Genomic DNA, 22,642 nt, shown 5'->3' with positions numbered 1-22,642 from the left:
CTAATCACTGTGAAAAGGACCACAGCTGCCAAAAGCACATAGTTAAAGAGAATCCTTGTTATTTGATGTATGGAACAAGCTCAGTTTGTGCTATTTTTACCCTCCTCTCCTGGGAAATGCTCTGTGGCTGTTTTAACGAGAGAGAGATGCTAAACACACACATAGAGAGAGAGATTACTTTCTAAATGTAATCTGCTACACACTGCTAACACTAATATGTGAGAACAATCTTTCTTGTGAACAAATTTTACATTTTGTCGTTATAATAAAGTTGGTAGCAACATGTAAAAATCTTGGTGGAAATCTGTTCCAGCTCAACCCATAATGCAATGCAATATCAGCATGTGAAGTAGCTACAGTAGCTGTAAAATCGCCTAAACAAACTGCATTATCAATTTTGGAGTCTACAATCTTAACATGTTCAACCTGCAGATCGATGTGCCTCACAGAGTGTAGTCTGACATTCACAATGGCCCTGCAACGGCACCATACAATGCACCTTGGACTGAAGAGGCAGACAAATAGGAGAAATGTGGTGGATTTTCTGTTAAACTACACATTTCTCGAGGTTGGAATATCGCAAAAAATATGGTCAATGGCTCATTCGAGAGAAGACAACCTCCTACGTTATGACATCGGCCAGTATTGAAATCAGACATGTATGATAGACGTTTTTGAGATCTAAAAGTCAAATTCATATTAACTTTCTGTGTAGTGAGAGAGACTTTATCACGGTGCCATATCATACTGGACGGATTTCTGCCTGCTTGAACAGATACACATGAAGACATGAAAACATGAAATTACCCTGGGAATCAATAGAACATCTCTCAGAGATGCACTAACACAATATAACATTCAAAATTGGTGAATATTTCCATTAAGACAAAAATTCTAAAAGAACATTCATACATTTTTACAATATAATCAATTTTTACTTTGCAGCTAGCGAAGACATCACTCACCCAAATAAATATCATCTTGCTTATGAAGAAGCAATACAAGACAAAAATGAATATGACCAATTGAACGACATATTGCAGGATAAATCAATGTTACAGTTTATACATAGCTGGCAATAAATATATGTTGCATTTTACTTTATGGGTTTGGTTATATAAACTCAACAAAAAAAGAAACGTCCTCTCACTGTCAACTGCGTTTATTTCCAGCAAACTTAACATGTGTAAATATTTTTATGAACATAACAAGATTCAACAACTGAGACATAAATTGAACAAGTTCTACAGACATGTGACTAACATAAATGGAATAATGTGTCCCTGAACAAAGGGGGGGTCAAATCCAAAGTAACTGTCAGTATCTGGTGTGGCCACCAGCTGCATTAAGTACTGCAGTGTATCTCCTCCTCATGGACTGCACCAGATTTGCCAGTTCTTGCTGTGAGATGTTACCCCACTCTTCCACCAAGGCACCTGCAAGTTTCCGGACATTTCTGAAGGGAATGGCCCTAGCCCTCACCCTCCAATCCAACAGGTCCCAGACGTGCTCAATGGGATTGAGATCCGGGCTCTTCGCTGGCCAATGCAGAACACTGACATTCCTGTCTTGCAGGAAATCACGAACAGAACGAGCAGTAATGGCTGGTGGCATTGTCATGCTGGAGGGTCATGTCAGGATGAGCCTGTAGGAAGGCTAGCACATGAGGGAGGAGGATGTGTTCCCTGTAACGCACAGCGTTGAGATTGCCTGCAATGACAACAAGCTCAGTCCAATGATGCTGTGACACACCACGCCAGACCATGACGGACCCTCCACTTCCCTCCACTTCCAAATTGATCCAAAGTACAGGCCTCGGTGTAACGGTCATTCCTTCGGCGATGAACGCGAATCTGACCATCACCCGCGATTCGTCAGTGAAGAGCAATTTTTGCCAGTCCTGTCTGGTCCAGCTACGGTGGGTTTGTCCCCATAGGCGACGTTGTTGCCGGTGATGTCTGGTGACGACCTGCCTTACAACATGCCTACAAGCCCTCAGTCCAGCCTCTCTCAGCCTATTGCAGACAGTCTGAGCACTGATGGAGGGATTGTGCGTTCCTGTTGTAACTCGGGCAGTTGTTGTTGCCATCCTGTACCTGTCCCGCAGGTGTGATGTTCGGATGTACCGATCCTGTGCAGGTGTTGTTACTCGTGGTCTGCCACTGCGAGGACGATCAGCTGTCCGTCCTGTCTCCCTGTAACGCTGTCTTAGGTGTCTCACAGTACAGACATTGAAATGTATTGCCCTGGCCAAATCTGCAGTCCTCATGCCTCCTTGCAGCATGCCTAAGGCACGTTCACGCAGATGAGCAAGGACACTGGGCATCTTTCTTTTGGTGTTTTTCAGAGTCAGTAGAAAGGCGTCTTAAGTGTCCTAAGTTTTAAATGTGACCTTAATTGCCTACCCTACCCTCTGTAAGCATGGGGAACAATGTTTTACAATGAAGATCTGTGAAGTTATTTGGATTTTTACAAATGATCTTTGAAAGACAGGGTCCTGAAAAAAGGACATTTATTTTTTTGCTAAGTTTAGGTGTCTTCTAACCCATTACTTTCTACTACAGATAATAATATGATTAGGCTATATCTTTACATTAAAAACAACAGTCCGTCAGATTTCCAGTCATTCCGATTCAATTAATACCCCTTGATATTCAAGAATAGGACTTGGAAATATAGATTTGCCAAATTGTATTACCTGAGCATAACCCAAAAACTAAGACCTAATTAGCCTACTCTGTTGTTTATGATTTTGTTGTCATGGAGGACTGCTTCAAGTTGAAGAAATGCTGCTCTGGGAATTTCATGCTTTCAGCACTACCGAAATGTATGCTGCATATGCTCAATTTGCTATAGGCCTATTGTTTACATTTTTGTTGGTGACTCTTGATAATTTGCAGCTGTTTAAGTCTATAAAAAGTGCGTGTGTTTCAGCATATGTCCGTTAGGCCTATGGATTATTCTAGTTTTTTTTATCAGCACGAATTAGATTTAGAAAGAAGTAACTCCCTCAAACTTGTATTCCACAGGCTGGGATCCACTCTATACAGCTGTTGCAAGAGCGCATTTTTCACTGGCTGTCCACTGTGGCGTAGCCTATTCATTATGCCGATTATTTTGCAAAACGTTTCTTAAGCGGAAGTGAACTGAACGAAACGGGGAGGGATCTACCTGAATTGGTCCAATAGAAACTTCCGTTTTGCGCTGTTTGCTTCCGTTTGGTTCTTAAATGGTAAACGATTTCTGTAATGAATACATCCCTCGTGGCAAAAACATTGATTGATGGGCAGCTTAAACTTCTTCAATTCAACCATTATAGGGTTAAAATACACATATAGCAGTGGAGGCTCCTCCTCAGAGGAAGGGGAGGACCATCCTACTCAGTGAATTTAAGACAGTTATTATTTTTAGATACAACTATACTAAATATATATTCACCAAATCACTGATTAAAACTCACTGTTTTGCAATTAAGGTCTACAGTAGCCTCAACAGCACTCTCTGGGGAAGCACCAAGGTGTCGCCAGAGGACAGCTATTTTGGGTACCTATGAGTACATTGGCTTTAGTACAAAACTTAGGAGGCTCATGGTTCTCATCCCCTTCCAAAGACTTACACAGTAATTACGACGACTTACGGAGGATGTCCTCCAACCTTTCAGAGCTCTTGCAGCATGAACTGACATGCTGTCCACCCAATCAAAGGATCATAGAATGAATCTAGTACTGAAAGCATAATCAGCGGCTATCTAGCACTGCAGTGCAGTGCATACAACACTCCTACCGTGGCCACCAACTGCTCTTAAACGCTAGTAAAACCAAATGCATGCTTTTCAACCGTTCGCTGCCTGCACCCGCACGCCCGACTAGCAACACCACCCTGGATGGTTCCGACCTAGAATATGTGGACATCTATAAGTACCTAGATGTCTGGCTAGACTGTATAAACTCTCCTTCCAGACTCATATCAAACATCTCCAATCTAAAATCAAATCTAGAATCGGCTTTCTATTCCGCAACAAAGCCTCCTTCACTCACACCGCCAAACTTACCCTAGTAAAACTGACTATCCTACCGATCCTCGACTTTGGCGATGTCATCTACAAAATAGCTTCCAATACTCTACTCAGCAAACTGGATGCAGTTTATCACAGTGCCATCCGTTTTGTTGCTAAAGCACCTTATACCACCCACCACTGCGACCTGTATGCTCTAGTCGGCTGGCCCTCGCTACATATTCGTCGCCAGACCCACTGGCTCCAGGTCATCTACAAGTCCATGCTAGGTAAAGCTCCGCCTTATCTCAGTTCACTGGTCACGATGGCAACACCCACCCGTAGCACGCGCTCCAGCAGGTGTATCTCACTGATCATCCCTAAAGCCAACACCTCATTTGGCCGCCTTTCGTTCCAGTTCTCTGCTGCCTGTGACTGGAACGAATTGCAAAAATCGCTGAAGTTGGAGACTTTTATCTCCCTCACCAACTTCAAACATCTGCTATCTGAGCAGCTAACCGATCGCTGCAGCTGTACATAGTCTATCGGTAAATAGCCCACCCAATTTTACCTACCTCATCCCCATACTGTTTTTATTTATTTACTTTTCTGCTCTTTTGCACACCAATATCTCTACCTGTACATGACCATCTGATCATTTATCACTCTAGTGTTAATCTGCAAAATTGTAATTATTCGCCTACCTCCTCATGCCTTTTGCACACAATGTATATAGACTCTCTTTTTTTTCTACTGTGTTATTGACTTGTTAATTGTTTACTCCATGTGTAACTCTGTGTTGTCTGTTCACACTGCTATGCTTTATCTTGGCCAGGTCGCAGTTGCAAATGAGAACTTGTTCTCAACTAGCCTACCTGGTTAAATAAAGGTGAAAAAAAAATGTGGTGAGTAGTTGACTCAGAGAGAGAATGACAATAGTTTAACTGTTTTTAACAAATTAATTTATTCAACAATTAAGGGGAAGCAGCAGAAAGAGAAAGAGTTAGCTCTATTTTGTTGCATTTTTTTCACTTTCACTTACTTAGCTAGTAGCTATTGCAGCTAGCTAATTTAGCCTACTCCAAAACCCAGCTCAAACAGAGAGGAATGCCATTTATGTTAGCTAGCTGGCTAAGCCTATCCAACACTGGAACGCTTTCAAATCAAGGTAAGCTTTAGGTTTTAGTAATCTATTGCCACCGGGGCCCACCGGTGTAACTGCTAAACTGCTTGCTGACTGTACACTGTACCCTGATTGTAGCGGGTTTACTAACGTGTTAGTTCTACTAGCTGTTGACTATGTTGACTATGACGTTAGCTAATATGGTGAAAACGTTATAGGCTGTGTGTAGCGGTTAGCGGTTATGGTATGAATGTTTGGCTTGGAAAGTTTTTTTCGCCTGGCCACAGGCGTCTGTTGTGTTGTGCACTGAAGTCCACAAGTGAAGGGAAAATGTGAGCGGAGAAGGAATTATACAACGAGCAAAGTGATGATGCTGTTTGTATGTGGCTGCTATTAAAGTGAACTGTGTTCGGTGATTATGGGTGTATACATTCTGCAGAATCTGTTGAAAACGTTTGTTATAAACGTAACCAAACAGGGATTAACCTACCTAACCAAACAGGGATTAACCTACCTACATTTGTCCAATAGAAACTCTTGTTTGCAACTGTTTGGACTAATGATCACACCCTAGGCGGTATTGAATGTGTCATTGTCTGTCACCTTGAATACACCAATTTGTCCCTCGACCTGTGCACCTATGTTATAAACTTTAATTTGAAGGCTAGTTTGTAGCATGTTACATTTGACCTAGTTGAATGGATTATGAATGACAGTCATCCAATATGCTGTAATAGAAATAAGGCCATGTTCATTAAGAAAAAGTGTCCTTCCTAAACTTAAATGGCACTGACCGGCACTGACCTACAGTATAGGACTACATTTGTGAACAGCCATCCACAACAACCACAATATAGCAAAATAGCAGAATGAGAAAGCAGAAGTGTGAGTCACATCAATGTGCTATGTGTCCTAGATATCAATAATAAGTTATATCTGTATCGCCCATATGCTACACCACTGCTGTTGTCCTTACCTCCAAGCGTTTATTTAAGTTGGATAATATTTGGATGCCGACAGCAGTCGCACTATTGGAAGACAGCCTGGGCTGTAGCCTACAAAGGCCTATTCCTGCTCTTTTACCACAATCCATCAAACACATTTAGTGTGTCATCATAGGGGTCTCTGACCTATGGTCATTTTTTGCAAATTTGAATGTCATTGAGAAAACAGCAAACATCCTTTCTGAATTTAAAAGTAATCATCTAGTTTTTCAAAGTATCTGTAATCTTATTACAATATTTTAGCTGGTAACATAATGGATTACAGTTTGTTTTGTAATCTGTTACATATGGGAGGGTACTGTATATTAGGGAAAGAGAGGGGGAGAGAGAGAATCCTTAGCTCTCCTCAATAGAATCCATGTATGGATTGACAAGGGTCAGAGGTTGTATTGCCTCTCCCTTCCTGCCCACCTCCAAAAGGGCACCTGCTAATGAAGCCTATGATCATTTCCATGAGCACCAACATGTGAAGTTCATCGGAGCATATCAAATTGGGTGTCAAATGATAGCTAAGAGTCTATATTTTGGGGAAATGAAGGCATAGATAAAGAATTATAATAACAAACATCTTAAAAATGTGACAAGTAATGGCTTTGATTTCTGATCAAACAGATGGAAAAGGAGTCTTAGAAAACATCTTCCAGAAAAAGGTATTAAAAATACATCAAAACACAATAATGTTGAAGCAAAGACCCCTGACAACTAATATCAACACATATTTACCTTCTGTAAGTTAAACTTAGGGATAGCCCCATTTAAAAAATGTTTTTGCCTAAATGACATACCCAAATCTAACTGCCTGTAGCTCGGGTCCTGAAGAAAAGATATACACATTCTTGGTACTATTTGAAAGGAAACACTTTGAGGTTTGTGGAAATGTGAATTGAATGTAGGAGAATATACCACAATAGATCTGGTAGAAGAAAATACAAAGAATAAACCAACCGGTCTTTTTCTATCACCATCTTTGAAATGCAAAGAGAAGGGTCATAGTTATAGCCTTCACTCTGGTTGTAACTCTGATAGTATACATAAGATGGCAGCAGTGTATGTGCAAAGTTTCAGATGGATAACTTGAAAAATGAATGAACAACAAGACTTTTAGTGTGAAGTCCCCAGGTACATTTGGGTAAATCATGGAGGAGAGATTCGCATTCATATTCCATTTTTCTGCAAGACTATCGTCAAATCTGTATACTCGGACTTTTAGCTTTCCAAGTATTACTAGCCATATTATAAGTTCAACATTTGCAAAACAACCAGTTTTCATAACTTCATAACTCTGAATATCCTTATAATTTTTGTCCAAAATGAAAAGGCATGCTGTCGTACAAGGTTAGTTGCTACATTTTACGACATACATTTGACAAAGATACAGTTGTTCAAGTGATGGCCGCTCGCGTCATCGACGTGCCTTGAAGGCGTCGCTCTCTGACCAAATATGGTGTCATATAGGATATACTACACCCCTAATTAAATAGTGAAGTCTTGTTACCTTCTCGGAACTCTGAGGAATAGATACGAAAGTGATTTGACTCATTGATCCAACGTTTAGGGTGAGATTTTCACAGATTCCTTTCTTTGCAAATTGAACGAGTGGAAATACAAAGTCGATCGTGCATGCTATATGGATCTTTTTAGAATATATTTAAAAGGATTTTATCTAACAAAACTAACACTTCATGTTATCTCTGGGACCCTTTGGATGATAAATCAGAGCAAGATATCAGAATATAAGTTCACATTTCACCTTCAGAGGTGAATTTATCAAACCTATCGCGAAGAAAAAAGTGTTTTGTGGTTAGGAGCAGTAATAGTTACTGTTAATTGGACAGTGCAGTTATATTAACAAGAATTTAAGCTTTCAGCCAATATAAGACCAACATTTGTTGTTTCTCTCAAATCTGCAATCTTGACATAACTCGCTACATGATTTACAACTGTCCCGTTGACGGAACGCCAATCCTTAAGAAGTTTTAAGAAACATTGCCTTGTGCCTTGTAATTATGTTACCTGTCATTTAAGATATGTTCTAATTTCTCTCCCCCATGAAGAGGGAGAATAATGAACGTTCATAGAAGTAACAAGGGAAGCTAGACCTACCAATTAGTTATAGTGTTTTTACTGATATACATTTCTGTTTATTAATTATTATAAGCTGCGTAGTTCGAGCCCTGAATGCTGATCAGCTGAAAGCTGTGGTATATCAGACCGTATACCACAGGTATGACAATGATGTTGGTAACCAGTTTATAATAGCAATAAAGCACTATGGTGTTTTGTGGTATACTGTATTTTTGTATATATTTTTTTATCTTCATTTAACTAGGCAATCAGTTAAGAACAAATTCTTATTTACAGTGACGGCCTTCCGGAGAAGAGTGGGTTAACCTCCTTGTTCAGGGGCAGAACGACAGATTTTTACCTTGTCAGCTAAGGGATTCAATCCAGCAACCGTTCAGTTACTGGCCCAATGCTCTAACCACTAGGATACCTGCAACCCAAAATGGCCAATATAGCACGGCTAAGTCTGTATCCAGGCATTCCGTGTTGCGTCGTGCTTAAAAACAGCCCTTAGCCATGGTATATTGGCAATATACCACAACCTCTCTTGCCTTATTGCTTAATTAAGTGATTAAAACTTGTAATTCTGTTACCAAATTGGTAACAACAATTACAGAAACATATGTAAGGTAATTACTGCAATTTAATTGACTACAATGGGAAATCAAAGTAGCCACGAGCCACAGTTGATGTTTGAAACTTGGTTAGCCCACCCTGGCCTTGATTTCAACATCCACACACGTCGTTTTTTGGGCAAGTCCGGACCAGCCAGGATTTCAACATCTACAGTTTATTACCGGCATTGATTTGGCCCAATCATAGACGTCCATGACCGGACCAAATTTGGTCTTGTTTGGGAATAATAGCCAGTGTATAGAATAATACCCATATATGCAAAGGATAATGTTGCATACAGTGCATTCGGAAAGTATTCAAAGCCCATTACTTTTTTTGTTATGTTACAGCCTTATTCTAAAATTGATTAAATAAAAAAAATCCTCATCAGTCTACACAGAATAGCCCATAATAAGAAGGCGAAAACAGGTTTTTAGACATTTTTCGAAATGTATTTAAAATGATACTGAAATACCTTATTTACATAAGTATTCAGACCCTTTGGTATGAGAGTCGAAATTGAGCTCAGCTGCATCCTGTTTCCATTGATCATTCTGGAGATTTTTCTACAACTCGGAGTCTACCTGTGGTAAATTCAATTGACTGGACATTATTTGGAAAGGCACACAGCTGTCTATATAAGGTTCCACACTTGACAGTGAACAAACCAAGCCATGAGGTCAAAGGAATTGTCCCTAGAGTGCCAAGGCAGGATTGTGTCGAAGCGCAGATCTGGGGAAGGGTACCAAAACATTGGGGATGTTTTTCAGAGTCAGGGACTGGGAGGCTAGTCAGGAATGAGGGAAAGATGAATGGAGCAAAGTACAGAGAGATCCTTGATGAAAACCTGCTCCAGAGTGCTCAGGACTCCAGACTGGGGTGAAGGTTCACCTTCCAACAGGACAACGACCCTAAGTACACAGCCAAGACAGCTCAGGAGTGTTCTTGAGTGGATCTAGCCAGAGCCCGGTATTTGAACCCGATCGAACATCTCTAAAGAGACCTGAAAATAGTTGTGCAGCGACACTCCCCATCCAACCTGACAGAGATTGAGAGGATCTGCAGAGAAGAATGGAAGAAACTCCCCAAATACATGCTTCTTGTAGCATCATACCCAAGAAGACGTGAGGCTGTAATCCCTGCCATAGGTGCTTCAACAAAGTACTGAGCAAAGGGTCTGAATACTTATGTAAATGTGATTATAATTTTGTATTTTTTTTCTACATTTGCAAAACAATCAAAAACAATTTTGGATTTGTCATTATGATTTATTGTGTGTAGATTGATGAGGGATTTGTTATTTATCAATCTAGAATAAGGCTGTAACATAACAAATGTGGAAAATGTCTGAATACTTTCTGAAGGCACTGTATTTCTACCTTTGTGTACCTATTCAGGATACATCAGCATGAGGAGAATGACCTTCATATCCATTATTATGCATTTCTGTGTAGTACAGATCAGGGACCCAGTAAATAATTCCGTTACCGTAATTATTTTACTGGGTTATGCACTTCACTTACAGTAGTTCAATAACCAATATATTTTTCAAACTCAAGGTGTCATGTCATATCTGACACCCCATTCTTTCTGTGGAGTAGAGTTTTTGGAAAACGTGATCACATAAAAAAATGTAGGGAGATTTTACTGTAATTCTGTTGCCAAACTTTACATCTGCACAGTTCTTCCAGTAAATGTGTTTTTGTGAAATTCTCTGTGTAAATTGTTCAAAGTAGTCATTGTGCATATAGTTCAATCAATCAAATGTATACATCAGCCGATGTCACAAAGTGCTGTACAGAAACCCAGCCTAAAACCCCAAACAGCAAGCAATGCAGATGTAGAAGCACGGTGGCTAAGAAAATCTCCCTAGAAAGGCCGGAACCTAGGAAGAAACCTAGAGAGGAACCAGGCTCTGAGGTTTGGCCAGTCCTCTTCTGGCTGTGCCGGGTGAGATTATAACAGTACATGGCCAAGATGTTCAAACGTTCATAGATGACCATCAGGGTCAAATAATAATAATCACAGTGGTTGTAGAGGGTGCAACAGGTCAGCACCTCACCTAATAAATGTTAGTTGGCTTTTTATAGCCGATCATTCAGAGTTCGAGACAGCAGATGCGGTAGAGAGAGATTCGAAAACAGCAGGTCCGGTAATGGTTTGTATGGTTTGTTAAACTTTTAAATCAATGTTTTTTGTTTGGCATACATTTTAAAGTGAAATATATGCATAATTACGTTACCATGGAATTGCCCCTACATGTCTCCAAGCGTTAATAACGCAGCTGCAGTGAGAACGGTAATCATTAGTGTGTGTTTTATAGCTGAGCTGACATGCTCCTTTGGCCCTGGAACTTTTATGGCTCCAGACGAGCTCTGCTTACCAGGCCCTGATTAGAGGTTCTGACCCTGCAGGGTAATGCTTCTGGGCCCACCGTCAGAGAGTGGGACGCATCACGCCCCTTTAAATGTGGAAGTCCTGTAAGCGAAACGCTTCCCTGAGAGAAAGAGAGGTATCAGTAATTATAAACAGTGGGTGGTAATGGAAATGTAATTGGCTTCTTTCTCCCACTTTAAATTCTGAGCACAGCTGCCAGTGCTATTCTATGCTCCATTCCCTGAAACTGCTCAGGGGGTGCGTGAGTGTTTCCCATCCAGCATTACAGGAAAAAGCTGTAACAGCACCGATAGTTTGTGGGAGAGTGTAAGCCTGTGTACCTGATTAGTGATTTACATGCCTAGATCGTTGTGGAGCTGTAATTCTGTTTTTTTGACTGGCTTGCAGAGAGTATCCCACTGCCTATCATATAATCGTTTTCCAGAAAGTTTTCAGACATTTTTTCTGAAATGTTCTTTTATTGAATCACAATGAGGAAATGTTTGCAAATTTCAGCCTTTGAGTCATTAGATTTAGTGTTGAAGTAATTGTTTTTCTGAAAGGTTTGATCCTAGTGTTGCCTTAGGTTTCAGTGTGAGTGGAATGTTTGCATCATACAGTATGTTTTATCCTAGGGTGAAAAGTATTTGTGCCATTGGCTAGTATAGTTGTGTGTTTCCTCTCAGCGTTTTGTCTCCTCTCGTCTGAACAGATCTAGTGAGACAGATCACTCTGCTGACGGAGTGGAGGGAAGTGTTCTGCTTCAAAGTGACAGGCTACTGACATTTTCATGAGAGAGTGAAGGTGGAAACGGCGAGAGGAAGAGAAGGAAATGAGAGGGAGAGAGAATGAGAGAGAGATAATGAGAAATTGAGTGAGAGAAAAGAAGAAAGAAGCAGAGAGAGAGTGAGTGCTGCTCTTTGGGAAGTGGAGAGAACTCTAGAGGGGTGGATTCACAAAGGTTTCTTCTTGCCCTATTTTCCTCTTCTCTTCTCCATGGGCAGACTGCAGGGAAAGTCCCTCTCACAACCCCACAGAGTGCAGCATGAATCTGACCCGCTAACCCAACACTTCTTCCTCTGCTATAATGCTCTTTTTGTTCTCCTCTTTATTCCAGTATTTTGGCTCCTGTGCCTTTGGTGAGCTCTCAGGAGTGTTCAATCAATCACATTTATTTATAAAGCCCTTACTGATGTCACAAAGTGCTGTACAGAAACCCAGCCTAAAACCCCAAACAGCAAGCAATGCAGGTGTAGAAACACAGTGGATAGAAAAAACTCCCTAGAAAGGCCAGAACCTAGGAAGAAACCTAGAGAGGAACCAGGCTATGAGGGGTGGCCAGTCCTCTTCTGTCTGTGTCGGGTGGAGATTATAACAGAGCATGGCCAAGATGTTCAAATGTTCATAAATGACCTGCATGGTCAAATAATAATCACAGTGGTTGTCGAGGGTGCAACAGGTCAGCACCTCAGGAGTAAATGTCAGTTGGCTTTTCATAGCCGATCATTCAGAGTATCTCTACCGCTCCTGCTATCTCTAGAGAGTTGAAAACAGCAGGTCTGGGACAGGTAGCACGTCCGGTGAACAGATCAGGGTTCCATAGCTGCAGGCAGAACAGTTGAAACTGGAACAGCAGCACGGCCAGGTGGACTGGGGACAGCAAGGAGTCATCAGGCCAGGTAGTCCTGAGGCATGGTCCTAGGGCTCAGGTCCTCCGAGAGAGAAAGAGAGAATGAGAGAAAGAGAGAAAGAAAGAGAGAAAAAGAGAAAAGGAGAGAAAGAGAGACGGAATTAGAGAGAGCATACTTAAATTCACACAGGACACCGGATAAGAAATACTCCAGATATAAGAGACTGACCCTAGCCCCCCGACACGTCAACTACTGCAGCATAAATACTGTAGGCTGAGACAGGAGGGGTCAGGAGACACTGTGGCCCCATCCAACGATACCCCCGGACAGGGCTAAACAGGCAAGATATAACCCCACCCACTTTGCCAAAGCACAGCCCCCACACCACTAGAGGGATATCTTCAACCACCAACTTACCATCCTGAGACAAGGTCGAGAATAGCCCACAAAGATCTCCAACACGGCACAAACAAAGGGGGGGCGTCAACCCGGACAGAAAGATCACATCAGTGACTCAACCCACTCAAGCGACGCACCCCTCTTAGGGACAGCATGGAAGAGCACCAGTAAGCCAGTGACTCAGCCCCTGTAATAGGGTTAGAGGCAGAGAATCTCAGTGGAGAGAGGGGAACTGGCCAGGCAGAGACAGCAAGGGTGGTTCGTTGCTCCAGTGCCTTTCCGTTCACCTTTAAACTCCTGAGCCAGACTACACTCAATCATAGGACCTACTGAAGAGATGAGTCTTCCATAAAGATTTAAAGGTTGAGACCGAGTCTGCGTCTCTCTCATGGGTAGGCAGACCATTCCATAAAAATGGAGCTCTATAGGAGAAAGCCCTGCCTCCCGCTGTTTGCATAGAAATTCTAGGGACAGTAAGGAGGTCTGCGTCTTGTGACCATAGCGTACGTGTAGGTATGTACGGCAGGACCAAATCGGAAAGATAGGTAGGAGCAAGCCCATGTAATGCTTTGTAGGTTAGCAGTAAAATCAGCCCTTGCCTTAACAGGAAGCCAGTGTAGAGAGGCTAGCACTGGAGTAATATGATCAAATCTTTTGGTTCTAATCAAGATTCTAGCAGCCATGTTTAGCACTAACTAAAGTTTATTTAGTGCTTTATCCGGGTAGCCGGAAAGTAGCATTGCAGTAGTCTAACCTAGAAGTGACAAAATGTCAAAATGTTTGTCAAAAGAGAGATCAGGGTCCAGAGTAACGCCGAGGTCCTTCACAGTCTTATTTGAGACGACTGTACAACCATCAAGACTAATTGTCAGATTCAACAGAAGATCTCATTGTTTCTTGGGACCAGAACAAGAATCTCTGTTTTGTCCGAGTTTAAAAGTAGAACATTTGCAGCCATCCACTTCCTTATGTCTGAAACACAGGCTTCCAAGGAGGGCAATTTTGGGGCTTCACCATGTTTCATTGAAATGTACAGCTGTGTGTCATCTGCATAGCAGTGAAAATTATGTTTCCGAATGACTTCACCATGAGGTAAAATATATAGTGAAAACAATAGTGGTCCTATAATGGAACCTTGAGGAACACCGTCATTTACAGTTGCCATGTTGCCATGTTGCTTAGAGAACGGCAGTTGTTCTAGTTCCAGCCTACTGATAGAAATGTGCCCATAGAGTGAGTCCTCTATCCCAGCAGTAAGGGAAACTGCACAGAATGCTAACAGTTTGTGCTGTGTACATGCCCTGGTTATCTCTGTTAGCAGTGGTCACTGTCCCTACATGGTGACCTTTATACTTGCCACCTCACTGCAGGGTAGGCTGATCAGATTCCCTTCTGCCCCATCACAGCGCTTACTTTCCCTGGCCACAGATAGGACAGGAATCAGGACAGAAGAGGCTGGGGAGCTGCACAGGTGAGCTGGAAGCTGATGAAGTGAACAGATAGAGCTGCTACTCTCCTCCCTGTCTTGTCCTCTGTTCAGCATCATCTATTATTCAGGGGCCTCTTTGGGAGTTAGAACATCATCTGAACCAGGGCTGTCACCAGTGTCAGGAAAGGACAGTGCGCATACACACGTACCCATGCATTTCTACCTCATCCATTATCCTCTCCCTCTTTCTCTCTCTCTCTCTCTCTCTCTGTCTATCTGCTGCTCTCTCGCTCACTCTGTCTCTGTCTTTCTCTCTCAAAGTTACCATAAAGTGTACTGTATAAACAAAGATATACACAAAGTGTACACACACACACGCACACACTCTCTCGCTCTCCCTCGCTCTCAGTGACTTTCCCTCTTGTATGTGTTTGTCATCATCTCTGTGTGAATACCTGTCAGACACCTCTCCTCTCAGCAGGATAAATTCCTGTCTCTACGCTGCCTGCTGCCTGGTGCCCTTGTCTTGTTCCTCTTTTTGGGGGTTTAATTATTGTTTGTGATGCTCCGTAGATTTCTGACTCATTTAGCTTGAGATAATTATTGTAACTCACGGTGATAAGGAGACAACAGTCATTTAGGGATGTTTGTTTATCCAATATTCTCTACTTCTGCCTACATAGTGGTTTCAGTATTGGGCTAGGGTGAATGGTGATTGTAATGGTGATTGGTGGATCTAAATGAGCAGCATTACCTCTGTGAACACTTGTAAACATGTGTTCTTCTAACAGCCAGTCCCAACCTTGCTCATTTATTAATTAACCTGCAGTCAGGCTGGGGAGAGTGCTTAAGAGTGGAAAGGGCTGGAGAGAGGAGAGAGAGCAGACTATGGAAGAGAAGCGCAGGGTGCTCATGGTTTATTCAGCATTAACACCCAGCATGATAGAATCTGCTCACTGACCTTGAGCCTCAGATAGACCATTATCTTCCCCCTGACCAGACCAGGGCCCGGTTTCCCAATAGCATCTTAAGGCTAAGCTCATCGTTAGAACCTTCGTAGAAGCAACGCCTGCCTCAGAACACTCGTAGAACAGCTAAGTGCGTCGTCAGATAAAAAAAATATCCCTCCCATTTCACTTTATACAAATAGGATCTCTGCTAAATATTGAATCACATGGTTATCTGTCTCTCTGTGACCGCCGATAGCTTCAGAACAAAGTTGACTACAAATACAAAGTTGGCAACGTCTTTGCAATTATACAGTACAAACAAGCGAAGTATAAAAATATGCTTCAAATAAAAACCAAGATATGACTGCATTATAATATATACAGTAAGCTAAAGGCTTATTTCAATCATTTTGAAATACATCTCATGTTCAATTAATTGAGTTCTATTTTGCTACTTGTAGACTACTGTCTAATGTGTCTCAATATATTTCATTATGTGTAGCCTAACGTGTGCAATGATGTGCCAAATCGGTGGTTTAGTGCATTTTTTTTGGTTAGGCAATATTTGCAACCAGAGGGGGTAATATCTCTCTAGAAGCTGATCCGTCATCAGTATTGAGAAATAATTCTAATGTTAAGTTTAAATTTAAATAGAGAAAGCTGATCTGAAAGCTGATCTGTCCTGTATACATTGTCAATGGTATACATTGTCAGTGGGGAGAGAGAGCTATGACACTGAAGTTTAGTGCTCAGCGAAAACCAAGACGTCCAGCAAATGAAGGAAACAAAAAACACCTTAGCTGTGTTCAAATACCCATACTAACCTACTGTATACTACATACTTAATGAGTATATACTACATACTATTAGATCATTTTAGTATACTCTAAACTAAAGGTATCCTTTAAGTTGAGTGTACTAGCGCTTCGCCTGTGTACTGGAAGTTGATGCTGTTGCTATGCAACTTCTTGCTAGCTTGTTAGCATAACAAATTACTAGCTAGACATCTTACGACTTCATTAACAATGTCCATTGAGAACGAACAATGACTGTACCACTTAGCTAAGCCAAGAATGACGTGAATAATCAAGGCATTAAACGTTGGGTACTTAGTTAGATAGAATCTAGTTAATATAATATAATATAATATACTGGCAAGTTCGATGTATTAGTAGCCAACTAACGTTAGGTAGTTATTATTAACTAACATACCGGTACATACAAGCAATTCCTGTAATTATATGCTCTGCTGTTTGTAAGGCTAGTGTAGCAAAACAAATTGTCGGCCAACGTGTAACATAACTTATTTAAAAAGTCATTACTTTTTTATTACATTGCTCAACATTTTCTTAACATGTATCATAATTAGTTAAAGCAATTCATATTTACTTTTTGTACTTATATTTGTATCCGCTCTCGTCAGACTTCGGCTGCATATTTTCCGCCATTTTCTTCAAATTTGAAAATGTTGTGAAACCACGCCCATTTTTGGAATAATTGCAATATGGGCCCTAGAGCACAGAATTGGTGTCCACAGTTTGTATACTTTAGAATTTTGGCGAATGTAGTACGACATCCGGGAACTTTTGGCATACTAACTATATCCATACTATGACCAATAAGCATACTACATACTCAATTTACGTCACAAATAGTAAGGTTAGTGAGGTTAGTATGAATATTCAAACACAGCTCTTGTGACAATGCAGCAGCAGAACCTAACAACTGTGAAAGATCAAAAATCAACAGGAATCTTTTAAAGGTGTTTGAAAATGATTTTGGCACCCGCAGGTCTGTTGAAGTCTCACTACCCAATGCCAGGAGTTGCTGGCTAATTAAAACACACGTTGGGCCTCAAGCAAAGAGCTTTGGGTTTGTTCCCATTTAATATTGTTCTGTTTTCCCCCCCCTTCTCTCCAGTACTCTATCCAGATTAATTAGGTTTAGATTTTTTTTTCTCAGAATAAGCAACAGAGCGCTGCTGTTTTTGAATGTAGAAGTATCAAAAAACGTTAAGCAGGAATGTTTGGGTTTGTGATAAGCACAGTGTTCAGTGGGGGTTGTGTGTAGGCCTACTGGGCAAATAGAGTGTGTGTTTCTGACTTTCCTCCAAAGCTGTCTGTCTCCCTGCACTGTTTAATCACACACAGAGAAACCATGAGTCACAATGCCCTGAAACCATGCAGAACATCAAGAGCAACCCAAATCAGTGTTTTCAGACAGACCCAACATCCTTAAGGACTTTGGAGAAATGTGGATTTTTGACTGATGCGTTGGTGGTACCTCTCGAAGTAAATGCCTATGGGAGTGAGCCAGAGCCATCCAGGAGCTGTGCTGTGCATACATACTCTAGGGGATTTAATGGCCGCTGTCCCATCAGACCACACCAGGGAAGAGGAGAGACAGCGGAGTGATTAGATGGCTGGGAGCTGCTTGGTGTTTCTGAGGGGGATTGATGCTGGAACTGGACAAGACCTTAGGTCAGCACCATGGTTTATTTATTTTCCATTTAGTGTCTACGGACCACAGTCCCTGTAAATGAGAGGGAAAAATCATCATGCAGCCTTTTAGTTTTAATCAGTACCTATACTCTTATACGAGGCAATAGATCCAGGTTTTCCCTATCTAGACTCTATAGCAGCCTTGCCTTGCAGACTGCTTATCTCTGTTTTATAGTTACTGTATATACAGTATAGCATACATTATTACCCAATGATACATCCTACTACATTCTGAAAATATGTTAGGCTTTGATTGGAGTGAAGAGAGACTAAAAGAGTCTGATATTTTCATGAAATGTCTTGGTTTTATGGATGGATTTTGGATCAAAGGCTCAAAATTAAGATGCCCTTTTGAAGATTTTTTCTCTACCTGAACCTTCTTAAGGTGCTGAAAAGCTTAGCACTGAGAAGAAGGCTTTGCCATCCATCCCCCTGTGAGCTGTAACGTCCATTCTCTGAGCATTCATGATATGACTCAATATTGGCTAGTATGGAGTCAAATCCGATTCAAAGGTTGAACGGGCGCGAGATGGTGCGTACCAGCAAGATGAAACATCATTGCACAAGTTGAGAGAGAAGAAATGTGGTTGAGGTAATCCGAGGACGGTCCTGCGAGTGCACAGGCCAGTTGAGAGTGGAAATTAAACTTATGCATATACTGTAGAACTGTAAGCAAAGAAACGGGATTCAAATGTGTAACAAATACACTTGAACACATTAAATTGTCAACCAGCAATAGTCACACATTGCTCTCTCTCTCAAGTCTTGGCACCTTTTGGGTTTGGATTTCTGGCAGATGGGGGGCAGGCTTAAAAGCGAGTGCGTGTCTAGAAACCTTAGATCCATCACTTTCACTGGCGTGAAGGACAAACTAACAAATTCCTGCCCCTGGCCAGTCCAGTGTTGTGATTGGCTATTACGCTGCCTGAAACCCGTCGTGTTGGTTGGTTGAGCCTTCTGTTTTTTGGCCCCCAAATAGATGTACTGCAGAGCTGTATGTTAAGGTATCTAGCCGGCATGAGCAGTTAGCACCGAACGGCTTGGGGAAACCCAGCAGCTTGATAGACAAATTAATTTGGAAATAAATTCAAATAGGTGTACTATACCTTGATTTGAGTGGAATCTACTTGCTAAAGTTAGCTAGCTAATTACTTGTTAACCAGAAACGTTCGTCTGTCAAACGAAAAGCAGACAGTCAGCTCTAGCAAACACCATAAAACGAGTCTACTAATTGAAGGCAGGATCCAATATTTAAGGTATTAAGCCCAAGAACACACACACGAACAGCACATGGGGATTTTTTATTATATGAAGACACAAAGAGGATAATCTGCTGCTACAGTTCATACAGTAAATAAACAGTCCCAAATAATAGAATGTAAACTGACATATGATTAAACCTGCTAAACTCAGGTTAACATGTCAGAATCAGCTTTATTCGCCAAATACATTTGCATGTACAGGAATTTGACTCTGAAATGGTGTTAGCAAAATAAACAGAATATACAGAAAGACGATAAACAGAATATACTGACAAAATATATAGACACAGAATTTCCACAGATCCACATACACTATGAACACTAAGCTAAAAACTGTTGAGTACACTATGAAAGCTATAAGCAACATTTTAAATTATGCAAGAGATGTGCAAAGAATAATGTGCAGTTCTGTGGTGATAGTGCAGGGTGCATGGTCTGTGGATGAATAGTGCATAGTGCAAAGTCCATGGATGAGAAGACCATCGTGGAACAGGTGGCCGGACGGTGGGGGCCACGGTGCAGGGGAAGGAACTGTTCAGGTGGCGGGAGGTTTTGGTCTGTGAAAGAGGGGGTGGAAGGGGTCGGCGATGGTCTTTCCTGCATGCTTCCTTGCCCTGGAGTCGCGCAGGAGATTGATGGAGGGTAGGTGGCAGCTAATGACCCTCACAGAAGCCCAGACAATCTGTTGCGGTGATCAAGGAGATGAGGATGGAATCGAAGATGGCTGTTTAGCACTGAATCAGTACACACAGCATTCAAAGGAGGACTGAGGACAAAACAAAGCCATGCATTCACCAAACATTGCGCTGATGAAAACTAATTTGTTTTACAGTAATTATCTGATTGGGAACTACCATTGTCTATCACCCTCAAAATCAACTCCCAAAGCCAGTTCCACTCCTTTTTTTTCATTGTTACCCTCTAATCAGGAACTGATTTTAGACCTGGGACACCAGGTGGGTGCAATTAATCATCAAGTAGAACAGAAAACCAGCAGGCTCCGTACCTCATAGGGTAAGAGTTGGATAGCCCTGCTCTATCAATTACAGAATCTCAATTTATTTCAATTTGGCATATTCGCACCCCCCCCCCAAGTCTTCTGAGCAAAAAATATATATACAGTACCAGTCAAATGTTTGGAAACACCTACCAATTGCAGGGTTTTTGTTTATTTTACTATTTTCTAATAGTGAAGACATCAAAACTATGGAATAACAGATAAGGAATCATGTAGTAACCAAAAAAGTGTTAAACAAATCCAAATATATTTTAGATTTTAGATTCTTCAAAGTAGCCACCCTTTGCCTTGATGAGAGCTTTGCACACTCTTGGCATTCTCTCAACCAGCTTCATCAGGAATGCTTTTCCAACAGCCTTGAAGGAGTTCCTACATATGTTGAGCACTCGTTGGCTGCTTTTCCTTCACTCTGCGGTCCAACTCATCCCAAGCCATCTCAATTGGGTTGAGGTCGGGTATTTGTGGAGGCCAGGTCATCTGATGCAGCACTCCATTACTCTCCTTGGTCAAATAGCCCTTACACAGCCTGGAGGTGTGTTTTGGGTCACTGTTCTGTTGAAAAACAAATTATAGTCCCACTAAGCGCAAACCAGATGGGATGTCGTATCGCTGCAGAATGCTGTGGTAGCCATGCTGGTTAAGTGTGATTTGAATTTTAAATAAATCACTGACAGTGTCACCAACAAAGCACCCCCACACCATCACACCTCCTCCTCCATGCTTCATGGTGGGAACCACCCATGTGAAAATCATCCGTTCACCTACTCTGCGTCTCATAAAGACACGGTGGTTGGAACCAAAAATGTCAAATTTGGACTCATGATACCAAAGGACAGATTACCACCGGTCTAATGTCCATTGCTCGTGTTTCTTGGCCCAAGCAAGTGTCTTCTACTTATTGGTGTCCTGTAGTAATGGTTTCTTGGCAGCAATTCAACCATGAAGGCCTGAGTCATGCAATCTCCTCTGAACAGTTGACGTTGAGATGTGTCTGTTACTTGAACTCTGTGAAGCATTTATTTGGGCTACAATTTCCAAGGCTAGTAACTCTAATGAACTTATCCTCTGCAGCAGAGGTAACTCTGGGTCTTCCATTCCTGTGGCAGTCCTCATGAGAGCAAAATTCATCATAGCGCTTGATGGTTTTTGCGACTGCACTTGCAGACATTTTCAAAGTTCTTGACATTTTCCGTATTGACTGACCTTCATGTCTTAATGTAATGAAGGACTGTCGTTTCTCTTTGCTTATTTGAGCTGTTCTTACCATAATATGGACTTGGTATTTTACCAAATAGGGCTATCTTCTGTATACCACCCCTACCTTGTCACAACACAACTGATTGGCTCAAACGCATTAAGAAGAAAATAAATTCCACAAATGAACTTTTAACAAGGCACACCTGTTAATTGAAATGCATTCCAGGTGACTACCTCATGAAGCTGGTTGAGAGAATGCCAAAAGTGTGCAAAGATGTCATCAAGGCAAAGGGTGGCTACTTTGAAGAATCTCAAATATAAAATATATTTTGATTTGTTTAACACTTTTTTGCTTACTTCATGATTGCAATCCCACTAACGGGATAAGTGTAATCAGCAACCGCTGAATAGCATAGCGCTACATTCAATGAACATTATTATAAATATTTATATTCATGAAATCACAAGTGCAATATAGGAAAACAGAGCTTTGCCTTTTGATAATCCACCTGTCGTGTCAGATTTTGAAATTATGCTTTACAGCGAAAGCAATCCAAGCGTTTGTGTAAGTTTATCGATCGCACGACAAAACATTAAGTACACTTAGCAACAGGTAGCTTGGTCACAAAAATCAGAAAAGCGATCAAATTAATTGTTTACCTTTGATGATCTTCGGATGTTTTCACTCACCAGACTCCCAGTTACACAACAAATGTTCCTTTTGTTCCATAAAGATTATTTTTATATCCAAAATACCTCAGTTTGTTTGGCGCGTTATGTTCAGAAATCCACAGGGAAGAGCGGTCACAACAACGCAGACGAAAATTCCAAATAGATTCCATAATGTCCACAGAAACATGTCAAACGTTTTTTATAATCAATTCTAAGGTTGTTTTTAAAATATATAATCAATAATATATCAACCGCAAATGTCTTTTACAGTAGGAGAGGGAAAAGCAATACCTATCCAAACTCTGATGTGCGAGAAAAACTAATGTGACCACTTGACGCGATGTTATCGTTCTGGCTCATTTTTCAAAATAAAAGCCTGAAACTATGTCTGAAGACTGTTGACACCT

General features: G+C 41.3%; 1 protein-coding gene across 1 annotated transcript in view; it reads left to right on the top strand.

Moving 5' to 3' along the window:
* Positions 1-22,642, top strand: part of LOC139415960 (N-terminal EF-hand calcium-binding protein 2-like) — a 124,635-nt gene that overhangs the window by 8,550 nt on the left and 93,443 nt on the right. The window lies entirely within an intron of this gene.

This window comes from Oncorhynchus clarkii, chromosome 1 (assembly GCF_045791955.1).
Source record: "Oncorhynchus clarkii lewisi isolate Uvic-CL-2024 chromosome 1, UVic_Ocla_1.0, whole genome shotgun sequence".
In the NCBI taxonomy this organism is placed as follows: domain Eukaryota; kingdom Metazoa; phylum Chordata; class Actinopteri; order Salmoniformes; family Salmonidae; genus Oncorhynchus; species Oncorhynchus clarkii.
This window is presented reverse-complemented; position numbering and strand designations above follow the sequence as displayed.